Source organism: Sus scrofa, chromosome 6 (genome assembly GCF_000003025.6).
Source record: "Sus scrofa isolate TJ Tabasco breed Duroc chromosome 6, Sscrofa11.1, whole genome shotgun sequence".
Taxonomy (NCBI): domain Eukaryota; kingdom Metazoa; phylum Chordata; class Mammalia; order Artiodactyla; family Suidae; genus Sus; species Sus scrofa.
Genome location: NC_010448.4, coordinates 96,503,070 through 96,525,887, shown reverse-complemented (window position 1 = coordinate 96,525,887; position 22,818 = coordinate 96,503,070). Strand labels below are relative to the sequence as shown.

Here is a 22,818-nt window from a genome sequence, read left to right as displayed (position 1 = left end):
TGATGGAAGGGCGGCAGCTGGCTTTTCTTTCACTGTTGGGAGCACAGCTGACCTGTGCTATGAAGGGGTGTGACCTCCTGATAGGCTGCCTTCTTGTCCCTGTGTGTTTCTTCTTGGAGGGTGGGATATAAGTGGCCCGGCCTCAGGGCATCTGGGGTAGAAGCTTGGGTGGCAGTTGTGTGTGGTCACCTCTGCATGTCCTCAGACACAGAGCCCAGCTTAGAGCCACCCCAGTGTGGGTGGTCAGCGCAGGTGCCAGCCTAGAGCATCCCGCCGGCCTGGCTCGGAGCTGCCCAGAGAGACTTGTCAGGTGAAGTGACTGATGGAGGTCCCAGAGGCCTTTTTATTTATGGTGGTGGCAGGAACAGACAAGGCTCTTGGAGAGCCAGCAAGGGTGTAATGTGCTTCTTCACTGAGAGCCTTGAGTGTCCGTGGCCTCTGTGGAGGTTGGAAGCTTCCAGAAACCCCCAGAGGCAGGGCGGACCTCCCAGACCGCCCCGTGTCATGTTGGGTGGTCCACACAAAGCTCTTACCTGAGTAACTCTCACTGTCAAGTCTGCAGACTGGAGCCCATTTGCTCAGCTGTCACGGGGGTGCCGGGGGCCAGTAGTGGCTCTCAGGCTGCTTGGTGACCCACAAGACGTTCCCCCAGCTCCCCTGCCAGACAAGATGCTCCCGAAGTGGGAGCGGTGGTAATGAGTGCCGCTTTCCTCCCACCATTGGGTACACCTGCCGCTGGCAGCTGGTCTCCAGCAGAGCTGTGCGCTATCATCCTGCCATCGCCCTGTCCTCACCCCGCAAAGCCCGAAACTTCAAGTAGGATTTTACTGAGTACCTATGCACACCCCTGGGCCCTGTCCCTAAGTACCATGCAGCTGGATTTACCACATTTCCACAGAAGTAAAAATAATTCCTGCAAATTACCTATGTTAGCCGGCTTCCTCCCATATATGGAATCACCTCCTTCCCTCGGCTATTTTAAGCGACTTTTAAAATCGGTAATGGAAAACTTTGTCTTGACAATGTTACTGTATATAGATTTTAAATTAAAAGTTGGTCTGCATTGCTCCTTCTGAACGTGATTGCTGTTGAGAGGCCAGGTCCCCGTCGGCAGAGCCGCGTGCCGTGTTGTGCACTGTGGGTCATTTTCAAGCATACCTGGGTTCTCAGGTATTGTGAGAATTCTCACACCTCTAAACAGGTTCTGACAGCTGACTGTCCTGGAATTTATATTTGCTCCATTATCCATGAAGTTCTGTCCTAGCTCTCTTCTGGCTTCTTTCAAGCTCACAGCTGGACAGCATGGACTGGTGGCATTGCCACTCTGTCTGCTGGGCTGGGAGGCCCAGAGAGGTCTGGATTTTTTTGTTAACTGCAGAATGTGCCTGTCTTACTCTATGGTGGATTTTTTGGACTTGGTTTTAAAATCGGGTTGTGTCATGGGGGAAAATTTAAAAACATTGTCCTCCCTGATAAATCTGAAGACAGGTGCCTCTTTGCCGTAATGCACTTGTAAGGTGCATTTGGAAATAGGCTTTGACTTGAGGCTGTGCCCCTTTATCCACTTTGTTACTCTGGCCAGTCTCAGGTTGTCTCATCTTTAAGTGGGAAGTAACTGTTCTTTGGAGTTGCTGTTAAGATGCTTAACTCGGGGAGTTCCTGTCATGGCTCAGTGGTTAAAGAATCCGACTAGGAACCATGAGGTTGCGGGTTGGATCCCTGGCCTCGCTCAGTGGGTTAAGGATCCGGCATTGCTGTGAGCTGTGGTGTAGGTCGCAGACGCGGCTCGGATCCTGCGTGGCTGTGGCTATGGCTATGGTATAAGCCAGCAGCTGTAGCTCTGATTCAACCCCTAGCCTGGGAACCTTCATATGCTGTGGGTGTGGCCCTAGAAAAGACAAAAAAAAAAAAAAAAAAAGATGCTTAACCCGGCATTTGGTGCTCAGGAGTACGACACATGTCAGCTGTTATTTTCCTTCCACATTAGCTTTTACCCAAGGACCCCAGTGGCAGGGCCAGAGGAAGGGGCCAGACAGGTCTTTCCATCCTGTTTCAGGACTAAGGAGGTTTGCTGGGTGTGAGCCAGGTGTGTGGAGCTGTGCCCAGAGTGAGCACAGGGCTGCTGGGGTAGAGGTGAAGAAGTCATTCCTTCCAGCCATTGCACCGTTTCCTGTCTCCTCCTGAGGCTTAGATCTGTGGCTCTCATCACAGGTGAGGAAGGTTCCCATGGGGAAGGTCCCAGCTCTCTTCTGGCTTCTTTCAAGGCCCAAAGGGATCAGAAGTAGACAGTGAGAACCAGGGGGCCCCTAAGGGATCAGAAGTGGATGTTGAGGACCAGGGGCCAGGTAAGAGTCCAGGTGAGACTGTGGTACCCATGGGTGAGGCTCCAGTGGTCCAGCGGTAACCTCAGGTACAGGTGGTGCAACCTGCCCTGAACTTTCTGTCTTTGTTTTCCCTTCCTAGAGAAATCCAGGTGAGTCAGCAGTGTTGGGAGAAGCATCCCTTTTGAGTGTAGGTCTTACTGTCTACGCAGGATGCTTGCTTCCTCCAGATGTATTCTTGCCAGTGTACACTAAAGTAGATTAAGCCATGAAAGGTATGTGCGGAGGGCTCCCTCACTTGAAGGAGGATTTAAACTCTGCTTCACAGTGAGGTTCGGGTCATTCAGAGGCTGCACCCAGACATCCTGGCTGCATGCGAGGTGGACAGTGGTGAGTTGGTGCCTTTCTGGCCTTCCAGGTCATCCTTGGGGAAGTGACACCAAGGTTCCCCGTGGAGGCTTCCTGGGATAGGTCCCAGGTACCCTAGTTCCAGGGTTTCTCTTGGCTTGTGGAAGCATTTCTGGATTCTCTAGTCCTCATTCAGGTCCCCCACCCCCGCTTCCTCTCCCCCTCCTCCCTCCCTCCTGCTCACCCCAGGTCCATGTAGCATCAGGGCACTCCAGTCTGCTTCCTTGGTCCTTCTGTTCTAAGGTAAGGGTGGCACTGAGGTACCTGGAGCCAGCAGGGTGCTGTGCTTGCAGCGAGGAGGCCCAGGCAGAACAGCACTGTCAGAGCCTGGGAAGAGTCACTTGTTACTTCTGTGGCCCTGGACTGGGGGGATTTTCCTGCTTGTGTGTTGGATGCTGTACTTCTATTGTTAGACTATATTATTCTCTTCCTAAGTAGACATTCAGTTTTGCTTGAAACTCAAACACCCCAGCAGCTTCATCAGTTGATGCCTAGCACGGCGTCAAACTGCTAAAAAGCCAGCAAATTTTCCACCTAAAATTTTTGTGAGGGAGGCAAGCGTGGGGGGGTGTGGCGAAGAGTATAAAAATAAGTCTTTCGGGGATTCTGGGTTGCTTGGTGGCGTGTGTATTTTTCCATGGCGTGGGAGGTTAGAAATAGCATTGCTTTTTATGGGAATTCTCGGCAGCAGCTCAGAAATACAGGCTTCGTGGGCCGGGTCTCCGTGCGGGGGAGTCTGCTTGCACAGCCTGGGGCGGGTGCCCGCCTGTCCCCCCACCTCTTCCGAGAGTGTTGCCTGGATGACCCACACTCACGTGTGAATGTGCTCAAGGTCAGGCTCTTGAGGACTGGCCTGTGGCAGCTGGCACAGCTGGCACCTCCGTGGTCCCTGTCACACCAGCCCAACCTCCTGCGTCTGTGTGAGGTGGTCTCCCTGAGGGTCTCAGTACCAGCAGGGCGCTCAGGCCACCCCTTCCTGGAGGTTCATTACGGTCACCTAATCACATAATTCTTACAGACCGAGGGACTGCCTGGTGTTTCAGAATTCAGCCCAGAAAGGAGATAGAAGGAGGCAGCCATGGTGACAGGCTTTGAAACCCTGGGGACCCAGGACCTGTGTGCGTTCCTTGAAGTTTTGTCTGTTCCCGCAGAGAAGGCCAGGGCTTTGCTGGGATTCTCAGGAAGACTTTGACCCAAAAGGTGACGAGCATTTACAGCAGACACGAGATCGGAAATTCATGTAACTTGGAAAAATCATTCTGGAAGTGTAGTGAGGGTGCGGGGAGAGGGGTATCTGTGGGATTGGGGACAGGCAGACTGATGAGAGGGTCCCTTTCTTAGCTGTGTAGTTACACAAAGGGGACCCTGGCCCCTGGGGCTTTTCCCTGGGCCTTTCTTGGGGAACTGCCTGCAGTGTGTTCCATGTGGGGCTGGTACCTGGCACAGGGGCTGCCATTCGCAGGTTGTCTGTGGTCTGTGCCTTCAGCTGCTCTTCCAGGGCCCTGCCGTGCTGAGGTTAACTCCACTTTTTCTGGAGAATCACGCGGGTGGGAGGGGGGATCACGACAGGGAGGCGGTTGTCCAGAGGGCAGTGGATGGCACCTCCACGTGGTTCATGGCCCGCCATGGGCTTGGCCCTGCTCGGTGGTCTGGGTGGCCTTACAAGCCGCGGTACAGCTGCTGGGGGATCGGCTGGCGGTGCCCTCGCTGTGGGCTGCACTCCGCGGGGAGCAGGGCTGTTTCTCAGCACCCTCGGGGGAGCCTCTCTTCCAAGCAGGGGGCGCGGTGGCCCTGGAGACAGGGCTGAAGTAGGGCAAGGAGGACTCACCCCAAATTTGACCTGCATCTACGTTTATTTTATTTTATTGTCTTTTTAGGGCCTCACTTCCGGCATATGGAGGTTCCCAGGCTAGGGGTCTAATCGAAGCTACAGTTGCCGGCCTACACCACAGCCACAAAGGCACCAGAGCCGAGTCTGTGACCTACACCACAGCTCATGGCAATGCCGGATCCTTAACCCACTGTTCGAGGCCAGGGATCGAACCTGCAACCTCATGGTTCCTAGTCAGATTAGTTTCTGCTGTGCTGCCATGGGAACTCCCTATGTTTATTTTAAAAGTTCCGAATCTGCTGCCACTCCTGCAGGTTCTGTTCTGCTCTCCTACTTTACATGTGCACTTCTAGTCCAAGAATAATGATGCAGTTGGCTTTCTTTATTTTGGGCTTGGGATGAGGCTCGTTTGCCCAGCACAGTGGTCAGGTGGGGGTTCTGCTTCCTGTGCCTCTGGTCTGGCACATGCACACGTCCCGTCACCGTATGGCTGCGTCTGCCCCCTTGGGCATCAGCATCAGAAGAGCACGTGAGAATATTCTGTCACTTGAGAGAAAGTTGTTTCCTGGGTCCAGCTGGGTTTGTGAAGTGTTTTTTCAGTGCTCTGCAAGACCTGAGTGTTTTCGAGTCATCATTCAAAGAACTTGTTGCTGCTTAGTATTGAGATGTTTAAGGCAGTCAAGGGTTTTTTTTTTTTTAATTTTTTTCTACTCCATGGAATATGAGTTCCCAGGCCAGGATCAGATCTGAGCCGCAGTATCGACCTCAGCTGCAGCTGTAGGAACCCCAGATCCTTAACCCACTGTGCCGGTTGAATCTGTCCCAGCACTCACAAGATGCTGCCGATCCCGTTGTGCCACGGTGGAACTACTATCTGTCACCTATTCTTTGACCTTTAATTGTTCTCAAGTATTCTCCTCCCTTTTTCCAAAAATTGTAGTAAAAAATGCACAACAGAATTTGGAACCCTTGTGCACTGCTGATGGGAATGAGGAATGTTACTGCTGCTGTGGAAAACAATACTTTTTTCTTTTCTTCTTTTTAGGAATGCACCTGCCGCATATGGAAGTTCCTAGGTAAGGGGTCAAATTGGAGCTGCAGCTGGCGGCCTACACCACAGCCATAGCAATACCAGATCCCTAACCCACGGAGCGAGGCCAGGGATGAACCTGCAACCTCATGGTTCCTAATTGGATTCGTTAACCACTGAGCCATGACGAGAACTCCCTTTTTTTGATTGTTGAGACATGTGGGCATATTGATGGGGCCAGGATTCAGAGCAAAGCTAGAGATAGAGTGGGACCTATCCTGTTTGTAGGTGCTGACCAGGAGGCCCAGAGCAGGCACACTGTGGGCCCTGCCATGCAGGAGGCCTGGCAGAGCCCTGAGGAGCGGGAGCCAGGTGGCTGTGGAGGGCACCCTGCCACTGCTCAGGAGAGGACTCTGGCCCCAGGATGAGGGCGTGCGAGGGTGAGGGGTGGTTAGCTGGTTAGCAGGAAGTTGGCTTCCTGTCTGCTTGGCTAGGAACTCTAGGGAGCTTGGACAAAAACACTGATCAGAACAGCATTAGGCACAGCTGCCTGGCAGCAGAGGTGGGGGTGGCGGCACCAGCAGACCTTGCTGCTGAGATCAAAGCCCCCCTGCTTCAGCCGGACCCCGTGCTGGGGCCCCGGGCAGGCAGGAGTTGGGGCATGGGCTTGTCCAAAATTATACCCTTCTTGGGAGTTCCCACTCTGGCTCAGCAGTAATGAACCTAGGCTGGGAACTTCCATGTGCCACAGGTGCAGCCCTAAAAAGCAAGCAAGCAAACAAACAAAATTAAGCCCTTCTCAAAATTCTAGGGCGATTTCCTTCTCACATTCTGGGATGGAGTGCTTACTTCGATGATTTGTATAGCATGTTGGCATTTTAAGGGATGTTTGTAGCTAAGAAAAAGGAGGGAGGTGATTTCCTCCGAAGAGTGAAGACTGGTTTTCCAAACCTACCCAGGTCAGTACAAGAGCATGGGCGTGGCCCTGTGCCAGCCGCGTCCCCCGCTGTGGCTGTGGCTGTGCCTGTGTGTGAGAGACTGGAGAAGGTTAATGCCAGACACTCTTTCTGGAAAGGAAACACATTTCAATAGAAGTAATGGAGCTTTTCAAGTTTACCGTGTGCCCGTTTGCGCTCTCAAAGCAAAAGCGTTTACAGATCTTTCTTTAGCGTTTGCTTTGGGACCTGCCTCCTACTCACATGGAGTTAAGTGGGAAACGCCCCCACCCCAAACCTCCATGTTTAAGGGGACAAGAAATCCCCGCAATGGAAAGCATGGCTGAGAGGTGCGACCTGGGACTGTGCCTCCTGAATCTGTCCTGGACTTGAGACTAAAGCCCTTTGTGATACGGGTTTTAGTTAAGTGTCAGGGGCCAGGCATGACGATGACAAGTGGATTCCGGGGAGACATTCAGGCTTGTGGGTCTGCAGATGATATCTGTATGTTTTAGGTCTTTGTGTCCATGTAGAGACAGAGGGGGGAGCCTGAGGAGGTGGCCTTCCTCAGGAGTGGGGCGGGTTGATAGGCTGCCTACCTGAGTGTACCTGGTTCCTCTGTCTGGGCAGAGGGGCTGCCCTGGGGGCTGTGCTGGACATAGGGACAGTGGGTCTAAGCCTTTTGGCTCCGCCCCTGCCTGGGGGTCCTGCTTCTGAGGACCCCTGCCCTCCTGAGTCCTGGAGAGGTATGGTTTTAAGGCCAGCAGGTGCTTTCTTATGGGAAGGGGAGCTTGTCGAGGGTGCGGAGGAGAGGCAGCTGCTTCTCTTCCCACCCACTGCTGTCTGCCCAGCTTCTCTAGGTGGGCACCGGAAACGTGGTGTCCTCGGAGTCGGCCACGCCTCCATCCTAACGAGGCTGTGGCATGTGCTGTGCTCAGCTCAGCTCCTGCCTGTTCCAGGGACCGTGCCCAGAACCATCTCTGATTGTTTGGGTGCAGGTATGTGAGAACTGGCTGTGAGGTGAATGCTCGGGTGACGGCAGCTGTGCATTTATATTATCAACTGCTTTACCCTATGTTGGAAATTAAGATAACTCTGGCTCAGGTCGTCAGTGCTGGAAAGTGAGACACGTGGACAAGGAGAAATCTCGACAAGGCTTTTTATTTCTGTGGAAGGGTACGGCTCTCCAAAAAGTGTGCGTGCTGAACAAGGGACCCTCGCCTATTTATCTCTAACGCAGGTGACCATGGGTCAGGTCAGGGTGCACATTCTTTCCGGTTGGCTAATTGAAACACATTGTTGCTGGGAAAAGAGATAAAAAGAGGAAGGGGGTTGCAGGGGCGTCTCAGCTGAAACTGGAGCAAAATGGAGTAACCAAGATTTCTTTGATAGAAAAGACATTATGCTACTTTCCACACCTAGAATCCCCTCGTTGGATCAGGATTGTTCAGGCAGGCAAAGCAGATGCATTGTGTCCTGCTTTCAGGGGGATCTTGCTGTAGACTTCTGCCTGGAGAGCCTTCTGAGCAGTTCCTGTGGCTGATCACCTCCTGCTGTCAGAGGCGGGTGTGGGGAGGGTGAGCAGGAACTAGCTGAGGCCCGTGTGTTGTCTGCATCTCTGCGTCCTCCATGGCAGCATGCGCCTGGCTGCAGTGGGTGCCTGGCGGGTGTTTGTCCCACAGTGAAGGGGCAGGCTGGGCCGGTGTGTGGCGCTCAGAGTCCAGGCCTCAGGAGGGGCCAGAGAGAAGGTTTCTACCCACCGCCACCCCCCCCCACCGCCCCCGGTTTATAAATGCTGCCTGTTTGGTCCCCTTCCTGGAGATTCTTAGTGTGTCTCTGGTATGTTAGAAGCTTGGCAGCAAAGAAGAGTATAGTGTTTAATGCAGAATTTCCTAAACTTGCCGAGAACCCTCTTCCTATGGCTCTGTTAAGCAGATGCAGAGGGGTAGCGACGTGGTGGGGGTCAGGGTATGGGTGGTGGGTTGGCCTGGAAGCAGGGCTCAGAGCCCACACTCTGCAGGTCAGCTGGTGGCTCTGCGTGCCTGGCAGGAATGGGAGCCCAGGGCCCTGTGCACCCTCCAGCTGAGCTCACGGGGGAGGGGGGAGGACACACACACACACACACACACACACACACACGCATCTTGTCCTTAGTGGGCAAGGCAGGGCTTGAATCCACCCTGTTTCTGTGCCTGCTCTTCTCTTCAGCAGTGTAAGCTTCTTGAGGGTAGGACTCTAATCCACTCTAAAACTGTGCTCTTGCTGCCCACACAGCCGCAGAGTTATGGTAGTGGCTCCGTGTAGATTGTTTCTCCACAGGTCTGAGATGCACCACCAGGAGAGCAGCAGGCCGGTCCCCTGGTCAGCCACACAGCTGCTGGGCTCAGCAAGGCCGCTGGCATCCCCTGGCACCACTGCTGTCTCTGGGACCCTGGGCCCGGCCCCTAGTCTCTCTCCACGTGCCCCTCCAGATAAGTACTTATACATGTGATTACGTTTAGAAGCTGAAGCATTTGAATAAAAATCAGATGCTTTTGCCTAGCCCTGGAATAAAGGCTGTAGTTATTTTAACAACAACAGCAAAGATCCTGCAGTCTTCAGCTATTTCTAGAAGTAGACTGGTAATTAGCATGCCATTTGTAATTCAGTGCCGGGCTCTCGGCTGTTTGTTTCCTTGTTCCAATGCAACCCAGTTTGGGAGACTGGATTTATTTCATTTGGAAATGCGATTTTGTGGAGACCTCTAAAATGCCATCAGGAGATGAATGGTTTTCTGGAGCGGGCTCCCAGCGGCCCTGTGGAGGGGAGTGACAGCTCGCTTGGACAGTATTGCCTTTCCAAGAAAACCATTAGAATCAACTGCGTCTGGATGGTTTGATGCCACTTGAGAAGAACAGGTAATTTGGAGACACATTCAAGAGGCTTATGTTGCTTTACTTGTCACAGTGTTGGTCACCATTGGTGTTCGAGGAGGCCAAATGCAGATGAGCGCCTTTCAGGAATTTGGGCTGCCTGAGTTGGAACCGAACATGACCCTGGGGGGTTCCTGGACGCAAAAGCCTTTCTGTGTCCCCACTTACTGTTTTTAGGACATGGGCCTCATTCAGCCACCACAACCTTCCCTGAGTTCCTAGGGGCAGGTCCAGACAGTTGCTGATCAGTGAAGGGAGGGGATGCAGAGCTCAGGGAGGAGCAGTCAAGAGCAGCTTAGAGTCCTTCCTTGTCCTTCTCCTGACTTAGTTACACCCTGAATACAATCCCCTGTAAGGTAAAGATTAGGCAGCCTGAGCACAGTTGCCTGTGGGTTAAAGATGATTAGCACATGATGTTTTTCAGGAACTTTTCTAGTTTGTTCTGATCTATAGGCCCTTTTCGCAAGTACTGTTATTCTTTTTTTTTTTTTTTAATGGGGGAGCAGGACAATCGCCATCTCTCAGGGCTCTGGGGGCGGGGGGTGTAGGATTTTATTCTATTAAAAATCTACCCGTGGCACAACGTTGTAAATTAGCTGTATTTTATTCTTTATTTTATTTTATTTTTTGTCTTTTTAGGGCTGTACCTGCAGCATATGGAGGTTCCCAGGCTAGGGGTCAAATCAGAGCTGTAGCCGCCGGCCTACACCACAGCCACAGCAACGCAAGATCCAAGCCGCATCTGCCACCTACATCACAACTCAGGGCAACGCCAGATCCTTAACCCACTGAGCAAGGCCAGAGATGGAACCCGCAACCTCATGGTTCCTAGTCGGATTCGTTAACCATTGAGCCACAATGAGAACTCCAAGTACTGTTATTCTAGGCAATAACCCAGAAGGCCACCGTCATGATCATACTGACACCTCCTGCCTCCAGCTTTGATGACTAAGATTCCCCAAAGAAAGAAGAATGTATGTCTGTCCCAATCCTGATTCTTACCAGAAAACCTGTTTTTCTCCTTTTTACTATCAAACTCCTTGCAATTCTTTCCAATGGGGAGCACAGTCTTTAGGGCATTAGCCTGCTGGTGATCCCCCTTTGCCTGGCAAAGCAATAAAGCTATTTTTTTCTCCTTTACCCGAAACTCTCTGTGTTTCCATTCACTACCAGCAGACAGAGGCCAAATTCCAGGGTCTAGGGTGAAAGGAAAATGTTTGCAGTGGCTCCTACAAAGGGGCAGGTGGGCAAGAGGCTCCTGGGGGCCCTGGAGGCCCCTCCCTCTGGACTTAGTGCTGGCTCTCAGCTGCAGAGGGAGAGGAGGAAACTACCAGCGACTATCTCTATTCTGGAGCACTGGGATCTGACTGTGGATAGAAACTTGGCCATGGTTCCAGAGGAGAGCTTTTGGTTTCTTCTTTCTAGATTTGCTGGAGGTGGTCTGAGGGATGCTGGGTTGTCTGGTCCCTCCAGGGGCTGTGCCTTCTCAGTCTGGCTGCTCAGCAGGATGCAGGTAGCAGGTGGGTGCAGTGCAGGGCAAGTATGCCTCAGGCTGCCACGTGCCTTCTCCTTTCCTCCTCGGGAAACGGAGCAGTTCTGCCCTCTGAGGACTTAATTCCTGTTTCCATTCATGAAAAGCTATTTTATGCATGTGCTAAATCTTTCTAGATGAGTCCTCCTCCCCTTACTCCCTAAGACTCTATAAAAGAGGAAGGAAGCCAAAAAAACAAAAACAAAACACAACTCTCTCTTGAATGGGGCATGCATGTATTGTTCTGTGGATCTCTTGATAAAGGGTTTAGATATATGGGTGCTAGGTTCTGTCAAAAAATGTACAAGCTACAACTTGACAGTGACGTTTTATTCGGTGGACAAAACTGAGGACTTAGCCCCTCTGAGGGGCTGCTCTGAAGAGGCAAGGGGCAGGGGGAGCCAGGGTATAAAGGAGTTTTTGCAGCAAAGACCAGGTGGTGGGAACATCAGAAGATTACTGTTAATTAAGGAAAAGCAGACATCACAGGTGACTGAATTTAGAGCTTTTCTATGTTTGGGAAGATGCGAAGTCTGGGCTCACTGCCAGTCATCCCTTTGATGTGCACCTCAGCCCTCTGGGGCTGATGTTTCTCATCCCCACTCTCCTCAGGGTGCACTGTGGGGGTGGGGGTCGGGCTGCAGCAGCTGAGGGTTTGATGGTGGGCATCCTGTTTCCATCCCGAGTCCCCTCTCGGGGCTCACTTCCAGTGGCTGGCATGTGATGGCTTGATGGCCACAACATGACATGGCAGCAATTTTTTTTTTTTTTTTTTGCCTTTTCTAGGGCCGCTCCCATGGCATGTGGAGGTTTCTGCCTACGCCAGAGCCACAGCAACACAGGATCTGAGCCGCGTCTGCCACTTACACCACAGCTCACAGCAACGCCAGATCCTTAACCCACTGAGCAAGGCCAGGAATTGAACCTGCAACCTCATGGTTCCTAGTTGGATTCATTAACCACTGCGCCACAACGGGAACTCCAGCAATTTTTTTTATTGACAGTCTAATAGTAAAGAATTAAAATGCTCCTAACTGTTCGAGGAAAATCATGATAAGAAGGAACCGGCTTAAATCATACAGAGGCTCAGGACTTGTGCACAACCTGTGGCCTGATTCAGTGCTGCAGGCTGTCAGCAGGTGCCTCGTTCTGGATGGATAGCCGTGGGGGCCTGGGTGCAGCCCTGAGCTGTAAAGGGTGATGGAGGCACCCGCGTCCAGTGGGTGTCGTGGCACCCATCGCAGAGGCTATCACCCCAGGTTGCCATACTCAGCCCCTGTCCTGGTGGACATTGTTCAGGTCATCCTACCTGAGGCCCCCAGAGGTCTGGCCAGGTGCAGGCAGCTGGGGGAGTGCCGGGGAGCGGCCAGGCAGGTGCATGTCTTCCATGCCCACTCTGCGCAGATCAGCCTGTTCCTCTCATGAGGAACCTGAGAGGGTCCAGCCCTTTCAGGTCTACCGAGTGCAGGCTTAGGAAAGGGATTCCATCGGTTTTAGTTTCAAGTCACGATATTCACGAATAATGTATGTTTTCTGAAACACCTTGTCGTAGAAAGAGAGTTGAGGATAGAGGCTCGGTGGGCTGGGCACTGTGAGGGGATGTTGAGGGCCCTCTGGCGGGTGTGGGGGTGAACTTGAGACAGAAGGACCATCGAGGGGGGTGGACCCCATCTTGTCATGTGCAGGTAATCCCCAGGCTGGGTTGAAAGACAGCCATCATGTCATGGTTAGAAACCTATTATTGCTATTGTTTTCGTTTTGATTAGGCAGTAGCATCACATGGTTCAAAAATAAAATTGGTTGTCAAAAGGTATTGATTCAAAGTCTGCTTCTGTCCACTCTGTGCCTGTCCTGTCCCACAACCACTGTCATTAGTTTCTTACATGATCTTTCTAGAATCTTCTCCATTCATGACAGATTTGAAAAGGTGTCAACCATCACCACCGCTGTGGGTCTAGAAAGTGTCACACCATTTTCCTGCACCACTGTTTACACTTGACATGGTCTGGAAATCTTCACATCCGCACATAGAAAGCTCCTTTCCTCTCCCTCCCACCCCTGACCTCCCCGCCCCTCCTATTTACAGCTGAATGGTGTCCCATTTAGTAGATGCAGTGAGGTAAAAATAATTTATTGAACCACTTCTCTATTGATGAACACTTGACTTATTTCCAAATTTTGCTTAAACAGAATACAGTGCATAACATATTTCATTTTGCTTAATTTCATTACACTTAATTACGTGCAGGTGCATCTTTAGGATAAATTCCCAGAATTGTAATTGTTGTGTCGAAGAGCATGTGCCTTTGTAGTTTTGGTCGACATTACCTAGGCGACCCCTCTGGGTGGCACCCGTTCACCCGTCAGTAGTGGGTGAGGTGCCTGTTTTACTGTAGCCACAGGAATAGACCTTGTCACCATGGCTTTGGAGTTTACCAACCTGACAAGTGGAAAATGGTATCTAAGTGTAGTTTTAGTTTACATTTCTGTTTTTATGAGTGAGGTCGTACATCTTTCATATGAGTTTTAGAGCCGTTTGTGGATTGTGGCCCTTTTTTCTATCTTGGATTTCTAGGAGTACTTCATATGTTAGAGAAGTAGATTTTGTGATCAAACTTGCAAATACTGTTTCCAAGTTTTTGTCATTTGTCTTTTAACTTTGATTTTTGAATAGGCTTAAGTTTTGATGTTTATGTGGTTATTCTATATATATATATATTTTTTTTTTTTTTTCTTGTGGCTTCTGGATTTTGAGCCATTGTTAGGAAGGAATTTCCAATACAGTGGTGGAACTACCCTGTTGTTTAGGGGATTAACAGTTTTAGGGATTGTCTTGGTTTCTGTTTCCAAAACTCAAAAATAACATGGTAGAGGTGTTCCCGTTGTGGCGCAGTGGTTAACGAATCCGACTAGGAACCATGAGGTTTCAGGTTTCGATCCCTGGCCTTGCTCAGTGGGTTAAGAATCTGGCGTTGCCATGAGCTGTGGTGTAGGTCGCAGACATGCCTCGGATCTGGCATTGCTGTGGCTCTGGTGTAGGCCGGCGGCTACAGCTCCGATTCGACCCCTACCCTGGGTACCTCTGTATGCCATGAGATTGGTCCTAGAAAAGGCAAAAAGACAAAAACAGAAAAACAAAAAAAAAAACCCCCAAAAAACCCCCACAGGTGGAGTTACCATTATGGCTCAGTGGGTTGAGAACCTGACTAGTATCCATGAGGGTGCAGGTTTGATCCCGGACCTCGCTCAGTGGCTTAAAGGATCCCGCATTCCTGTGGCTGTGGTGTAGGCTGGGAACATTTTTCCACTTTGCATAACTGGAAGGAGACTGTAAGGGCACCCAGCATACTTGGCCTTGAGGCCTGTGGGTGATGCACCCTGCATTGCACATGCCCGTGATGTGGATGGTGCAGTGTCATGGGAACACCCAGTTCTGCCGGAAAGTGGGCTGAAGTTCACTCTGGGGCCTCAGGATGCGGGCCTCAGATACCGAGCAAGTGGCTTTGGGAATTCCTGAGCTGCATGAGGATGTTTTGCTGATGAAAATCTACTTACAAACAGGCAGTGCTCTGTGCAGCCTGGGGTGCATGCAGCCTGGGGTCCATGTAGCCAGGGACCATGCAGCCTGGGGTCCATTTAGCCTAGTGTCCATGCAGCCTGGAGTCCATGCAGCCCAGGGCCAGTTTCCTTTGCAAGTGATATTGGATGTGCCAAGTCTATTATTACTTAAATTTTACTTTTCTCTGTGAGTTTTTGGGAGCTTGGGCTTTGGTTTGTGGGGCCAGTGCCATAGGACACAGTGCCCGTCTCCAGCAGGCTCTCAGCACTTCCAATACCATGTATTAAATGTGTTAAGGACCTTGAAAACAAATCAGGGCCAGTCAGAAAACTGTGTGGCCCTTAACTACTTAGAATGAGATCTTAGGTATGACCTGTCCTTGTGGGGCGAGTGTTTTTTGCCACTTGGAAGGTGTGACGAGAATGGGGTCTGGGGATATGGGTGATGCAGGAGAGATGGAAGGGGGACTTGGGATGATTGTGCTTGAGGCTGGAGAGCATTGGCGGGGGTGGGGATCCCCCACGCTGGCCTCCCTGATGATGCCCATCATTGCCGTGGCTCCTGTCAGCTGTGAGCCTCTCCCTGTACTTGGCTGTCAGCAGGTGGCCCTTTTAACTGTATGTCATTTAGGCAGATACAGTGACAGGGCAACTGAAGCTATTTCTCAGCATCAGGCCCTGATTCCTGCCCAGAGCGGCCAGAACCAGCTCCGGAAGGTGGTTCTCAGTCTCTCCCTCCTGAGGGCGACCTCTCAGCCGGGCAGCTTCGCAGGTGCAAGGCATCCTCCTTTGCTTCCTCCTCTCCCTTCCTTGTCCAGCCATTGTCCTGAAGGTAGCCTTTCCCCTTCCTCCGATGCAGAGCAGATGTATGGAAAGTAAACTGCAGCAAGTGAAGTAAGAGTTTCAACTAAAGAAACACCCCCCACCCCGCCCCCTCCCATGGCTGGGGAGGCAGCTATGCGCCTGACAGCAGCTTTGCTCACCCCATACCAGCCTTTTTGTATTTTTTTTTTTTTTTTGCTTTTTTAGGGCCTGTGGAGTTTCCCAGGCTAGGGGTCCAATCGGAGCTACAGCTGCTGGCCTACGTCACAGCCACAGCAATGCAGGATCCGAACCGAATCTGCAACCTACACCACAGCTCATGGCAACAGTGGATCCTTTGTGTGTGTGTGTGTGTGTGTGTGTGTTTGCCATTTCTTGGGCCGCTCCTGCGAATGCCGGATCGTTAACTCACTGAGCAAGGGCAGGGATCGAACTGCAACCTCATGGTTCTTAGTCAGATTCATTAACCGCTGCGCCACGATGGGAACTCCAAGCAACGCCGGATCCTTAACCCACTGAGTGGGGGCCAGGGATTGAACCTGCAACCTCATGGTTCCTAGTCGGATTCATTTCTGCTGCGCCACGATGGGAACTCCCCTTCTTGTAATCTTGTAGCAGCTACGTGCCTTATGTCCTTGCTAGCAACTTTGCTAGCAGTGCTCCAAGCATTGCTTATCAGTTTCCTTTTTGTCATCTTGTTTACTCAGCTTCTTAGGCAGGAACTCTGTCTGCTCGGGGAAGGGAGAGGGCTGGGCTGCTTGCGTGGGAAAAACAAGTTGTATAAAAGCTCCCCAGAATGAAGACCTGGTGCTCCGACTCTGGAGGCGACTCCTCTGAGCCTGCACCAGTGCTGAATAAACCTGGCTATTCTGCACCTCCAAGTTCTGCTTGTCTCTGCTGCCATGGTTTCTTCAATGCAAGGACTGTTTGCTGAGCGTAGGGCTCCAGGCAGCAGCACATTTTAGGGGCTGGATAGTAAGTGGTGGCTGCCAGGGAGTTGGAGATGCGAGGGGTCAGAGGGATCCTGGAGCAGTCCTGGGGGCTGTGGAGGAAGCACACTTAGGCGCTTCTAAGCGTCATGTCGGGTGGGGCCTGCAGAGGCCACTGGACATGCGGGGAGCCCTACCGAGGCCTGGCTGGGGGATGGCTGGACACCCTGCTCAGTTCTGACCCCGAGACACTGTTGGACGGAAAGGCTGACCTGTGCGCGTGTCTGTGCCTCTAAACTGCTTGGGAAACTGTGGCAAAGTTGTCGCATCTGCTGATGTGAAGACAGTTCCCACGTGGAGTTAAAAGCAGTTTGTAGGAGTTCCCGTTGTGGCTCAGCTAATGAATCTGACTAGTATCCATGAGGATGTGGGTTTGATCCCTGGCCTTGTTCAGTGGGATAAGGATCGGGCGTTGCTGTGGCTGTGGTGCAGGCTGGCAGCTGCAGCTCGGATTTGACCCGCAGCCTGGGAACTTCCACATGCCCTGGGTACAACCTTAAAAAAACAAATAGAAACTTAAAAAAAGCATCTCTATCTGAGAGTTACGAGGACTCCCAGGAGGCCTTTGGGGCGTTATTGCCCTTCTTCACGACCAAAGCCTCCAAGCCTTCTTTCTATAGGACCGCCTTCTCTGGAGGATCCCGTCAGCAAACTGAAAACTGTTGACAGAAGGAGAACAGGAGGACTTAATTGTGCCTCAGGACAAATACAGAGCTTGATAAATGGCCAAGACGATAGACCGCAGGCTGGACACCCCCATCTTTCCCGTCGGAAGCAGTGTGGGAGTTGCTTGCGAGGGTTGCAGTCTTGGGAAGACACTTGCTCTGATCACCCAAAGCGCAGCCCCTTCTGCTGCCAGGGAACAACTGTACTTCTTTGGCCCTTTTACTTTTTTGATTTGCTTCCAGAGCAAATGTATTCTCATCCCTCATTTATTCTTTTCCTAATTCCAATCCAGCTGTGTTTGAGGCTTTGGGGCCCTTAGGGTAGGCTGGAGGTGGTCTCGCTGGCCCAGCTCCTTTCTCCTCACTAACCTACCCCTTCTCCTCCCAGACCCCAGGTCTTCCCCGGGCCTGAGCTTTCCAGGCCTCATTCGCGGTTTCATCTGGAACAGCAGCTTCTGGGTGGGTTTGCCCTTCAGTTCAGTTTTGTGGTTTGAGATATTTTGGTTTACATTCTTTACCGTGGACTAAATGGGAAACATTTGTAATTCTTTTTATACGGTGCCTGTTGCGCTTCCTGGATTTTAATGAGTGGTTCCTTTCCCACGTTTGGGAAGTTTTTGGCTATTATCTCTTCGAATATATTTTCTGTCCCTTTCTCTCTCTCTTCTTCTGGCACCCTCATAATACGGATGTTGGTGCGTTTAATGTCCCTGAGTTCTCTTAGACCGTCTTCATTTCTTTTCAGTCTTTTTTCTCTTTTCTGTTCTGCATCGGTGATTTCCACTAGTCTGTCCTCCACCTCACTTATTCATTCTTCTGCCTTCTGCCTTCTGCTTCTAATGTTGGTTGCTTCTAATGAATTTTTATTTCAGTTGTTGTATTTTGCATCTCTGCTTAAGTTTTAAATCTTGTATTTCTTTGCTCAATGTTTGCTGTAAATTATCAGTCTTTTCTCCAGTTTATTTCCAATGTCTTGCATTATCTTCAGCATCAACAGTCTAAAATCTTTTTTTTGGAGGCTGAGAATCTCCAGATCACTTAGCTGTTTTACTGGGGTTTTTTCTTGCTCCCTTATCTGAGTTATAGTTCTCCGCCTTTTCATTTTTAAAGGTTTTTGATGTGGTGATCTTTTTGTAGACAAGAAAGTTGTAGCCTCTCTTACTTCTGGTGTCTGCCCCCCTTGTGGCTGAAGTTGGTACAGGGGCTCGCTATAGGCTTCCTGATGGGAGGTACTGGTCCACTGGTAGGTGGGGCTGATTCTTATCCCTCTGGTGGGTGGGGCTTTGTCTCTGGGTGAGATTAGAGGCAGCTGTGTGCCCGGGGGAGGGAGGGTGTCTTTAGGCAGCCTGTTTACTGGGTGGGGCTGTGATCCCACCTGGATTATTGTTTGGCCTGGGGCTTCTCAGTGCTGATGGGTGGGGCCTGATTTTCCGAACTTGGCCACCTCCAGAGGAATACATGCTGATGAATATTCCCAAGAGCTTTGCTTCCAATGTCCTTTCCCCACAATGAGCCACAGTTACCCCCTGTTTTCCTTGGAGATCCTCCATGAACTGCAGTCAGGTCCAACCCAGATTCTTATGGAGCCTCTGCTTTGCCCTGGAACCCAGTGCATATGAAAGCGTGTGTGCGCCTTTCAAGAATGGGGTCCCTGTTTCCCCCAGTTCCATGGAGCTCCTACGCACAGGCCCCACTGGCCTTCAATGCCAGATGCACTGGGGGCTCTTTCTCCCAGTGCCAGATCCTCAGGTGTGGGGATTTGACGTGGGGCTCAGAACTCTCACTCCTGTAGGTGAGTCTCCGTGATACAGTTACTTCCCAGTCTGTGGGCTTCCCACCCGGGAAGTGTGGGGTTGTGTATGTTGCGTAATTGCCCCTCCTACCTCTTGATGTGGCCTCCTCTTTGTCTTCTGGAGTAGGACATCTCTTTGAAAGTTTCCAGTCCATCTGGTTGAAGGTTGTTCAGCATTTGTTTGTAATTTTGTTGTTTTTATGAGAGAAGGTGAGCTCCACTTCTTCTATTCCACCGTCTTAATCCTGTCTCTTGAAATATTTTTAATTCTGAAATTAACATATTTACTTTTGCTTATTCTTTTGCTTTACTTGGGAAACTTTGCAGAGTCAAAATGTCACTATGAAAATGATATGGGAGTTCCTGTCATGGCACAGTGGAAATGAATCTGACTAGGAACCATGAGGTTGCGGGTTCTATTCCCTGGTCTCGCTCTGTGGGTAAAGGATCCGTTGTTGCTGTGAGCTGTGGTGTAGGTTGAGGATGTGGCTTGGATCCTGTGTTGCTGTGGCTGTGGTGTAGGCCGGCAGCTGTAGCTCCTATTGAACCCCTAGCCTGGGAACCTCCATGTGCCGCAGGTATGGCCCTAAAAAGACAAAAACAAACAAACAAGCACAAACAAACAAACAAACAAAAGAGAAAATGATCTGGTGAGTTTGCGTTGTGGCTCAGCAGGTTAATAACCCGACATAATGTCCAGGAGGATGCAGGTTTGATCCCAGGCCTCACTCAGTGGGTGAAGGATCTGGTGTTGGTGTGGTTGTGGCGTAGACCTCAGCTGCATTTCCGATTTGGCCCCTGGCTTGGGAATTTCCATTTGCTGTGGGTGTGGCTGTTAAAATAAGATTTGATATATTGAAAAGATGCAGGATTTGGAACCAGAGAGATAAATTCACACTTGTGTTCTGTGCCTTAACATTTCTGTGGCCTTAGACAAATTATTTAACTCACTGAGCCTCAGTCTCCTGGTCCACAAAATGGGAAGAGCAAGCAAGGGCTGCCTGGGCTGTTGTAAAGATCTGAACTAATGAAAAGCTCTAACTGTATTATTGCATATGAGCTTTCCCAACTTATACCTCAAATTCTTTCACTCATGTAATTGTTTTACTGTGGAGTCAGAGTTTATGGGGTGCTTCCTATGTGCCAGAACCTGATGGTGGGGCACAGTGCAGGCGAGAGTCCATCCCACTGTCAGAACGCCTCAGGGCCGACCTTGGTCTTGCTGGTCTCCCAGCCTCTCTGCCTGCAGACCATCCTTCACGGGAGAGCGCGTGTGTCCTGGTTGCCACACTGAGCAGGGCAGTGGCAGCAGGAAACTCCGATGTCGTTGAGTCTCTGTTGTTCTTCCTGTCAGAGGTGGCACCCCTTGCCTTGGCCAGCCGAGGTGACGCACTCCAGTGTCACCCTCAGGAAGGCAGACCACATGCAGTGGAACAAAGTTTTCTGTGTTCTCGGGAGATTCAGAATAACCTTTGTGCAGGTCTTTAGGAGCTGGCCGCATCTGCATGATGACAACTGGTAGTGCCTCTGGTTTACTTGTCCCCCTTGTGGGCAAGGGGGTGGATGAACCCGAGCTGGAAGAGGCTCTCACAGCCTCGAAGGAGTCCTGCATTTCCACGTTGTGCTGAGGACGTCCTGAGCCACTCAGGCACCTGTGGCTACTGTGAGAACCTGTCCCCGGGAGGAGCTGTGTACTGATAGGGACGGTAGCAAAGCACCATCGAGAACATCAGTTCAAGGGTAAGGATCATACTGCGTCATTTTCCTCCTGTATTTATGTGAAAGAGACATCGTAGATAGGGGAAAACCCTTCCTAAGGCTTGGTTGCATTATATGTTTTTTGACTGTTTTGCCTAGAGCTTGAAAAAGATATTAATGAAATAATATAAACATAATGTAAAGTTCTGTGTGTATTTTTCATTTTTTAAAAAATTTGCTTCCAGGTAAACATGATTTTTAAAAATTTTCTGTTATAGTTGATTTACAATGTTCTATCAATTTCTGCTGTACAGTGAAGTGACCTAGTCATATATATACATATATATATATACACACACACATATATATAATCATATATGTATGTATATATACATACATTCTTTTTCTCATATTATCTTCCATCATGTTCCATCACAAGTGACTAGATATAGTTCCCTGTGCTACACAGCATGATCTCATTGCTTATCCACTCCATATGCAATAGTTTGCATCTACTCACCCCAAATTCCCAGTCCATACCACTCCCTCCCCCTCTCCCTTGGCAACCACAAGTCTGTTCCCTAAGTCCATGAGTTAGTTTCTTTTCTGTAGATAGGTTCGTTTGTGCCATATACTAGACTCCAGATATTAGTGATATGGTATTTGTCTTTCTCTTTCCGACTTACTTCACTTAGTAAGAGAGTCTCTAGTTTCATCTGTGTTGCTGCAAATGGCATTATTTTGTTCTTTTTTATGGCTGAGTAGTATTCCATTGTGTATATGTACCACATCTTCTTAATCCATTTGTCTGTCATTGGACATTTAGGTTTTTTGCAGGTCTTGGCTATTACGAATAGTGCTGCAATGGACATAGTGGTGCATGTATTTTTGTGTGTGTGTGTGTCTTTTTAGGGCTGCACTGTGGTGTATGGAGGGTCCCAGGGTAGGGGTCGAATTGGAACTACAGCTGTTGGCCTACACCATAGCCAGAGCAATGCAGGATCCGAGCCACATTTGCAACCTACACCACAGTTCACGGTGGGCACTCCGCATCCTTAACCCACTGAGGAAAGCCAGGAATCGAACCTGCGTCCTCATGGATGCTAGTCAGATTCGTTTCTGCTGAGCCATGACAGGACCTCACGCATGTAACTTTTTGAAAGAAAGTTTTGTCCAGATAGATGTCCAGGAGTGGGATTGCTGGATCATATGGTAGTTCTATATTTAGTTTTCTGTTCTCCATAGTGATTGTACCAATTGACATTCCCACCAACAGTGAAGGAGGGTTCCCTTTTCTCCACACCCTCTTCAGGATTTGTTGACCTATTAATAATGGCCACTCTGACAAGTATGAGGTGGTACCTCATTGGTAGTTTTGGTTTGTATTTCTCTAATAATTAGTGATGTTGAGCATGTTTTCATGTGCTTGTTGGCCATCTGTATGTCTGAAGAAATGTCTATTCAGGTCTTCTCATTTTTCAAATTTTTTTGTTTTTGTCTTTTTGGGAGCATAAGGAGGCTGCAGCATATGGAGGCTCCCAGGCTAGGGATCTAATCAGAGCTGTTGCTGCTGGCCACAGCCACAGCCACAGCAACACCAGATCCAAGCCATGTCTACAACCTACACCACAGCTCACGGCAATGCTTTATCCCTAACCCACTGCGTGAGGCGAGGGATGGAACCTGCAATCTCATGGTTCCTAGTTGGATTCCTTTCCGCTGCGCCACAACAGGAACTCCCTGTTTTTTGTTTTTATTCTTTACCCGTCATCTTTTTACTGACATGGTTAACAGTAGGAGGGGGTGGTCTACTTTGCATTCAGCTCTGAGGCTTGATCTACATATGGAAGGATTTTTGAGGGCCACGTGCCTCACAGAATTTGGATACTGGAAGGGGTCTTGTTGCATTCATTTTACCTCTGCTCTTTGGAAGGAAGGACAAGCTTGCAGTACTTTTTGTGTCCTTCTTTGCAGACCTGGGTGAGTCAGGGTGTGACGTTGGGCCGGCCTGCTGGGTTAGGGTTCGTGGCTAGGATGCGGAGGCTGGAGTCAGTTGCTCCCCATGCTGACTCCTCTGAAGGCAGCCAGCAGGCAGCTCAGTCCCCCTGCCCGCAGTGCAGAGAGGGACTCGGGCTGCAGGGACTATCAGATGTGCCCTGGAGCTTTCTTCATGAGTCAGAGTGCACGTTTGGGGGTATTTCCATCTTTGGGTGACCCTGGTTTCCCTGCGGTAACCCTTTACAGGGCAGCCTTGCTCCCCACGGGGAGCACAGAAGTTGGTCTCCTTGGCGCTTGTGTATGTTTTGTTTCAATAAGAACATTTTGC

The 22,818-nt window shown here is 50.3% G+C and overlaps 1 protein-coding gene across 8 annotated transcripts in view; it reads left to right on the top strand.

The window, feature by feature from the left end:
* The window catches only part of LDLRAD4 (low density lipoprotein receptor class A domain containing 4), a 176,513-nt gene that overhangs the window by 52,275 nt on the left and 101,420 nt on the right, over positions 1-22,818 (top strand). The gene's annotated exons all lie outside the window — the stretch shown is intronic.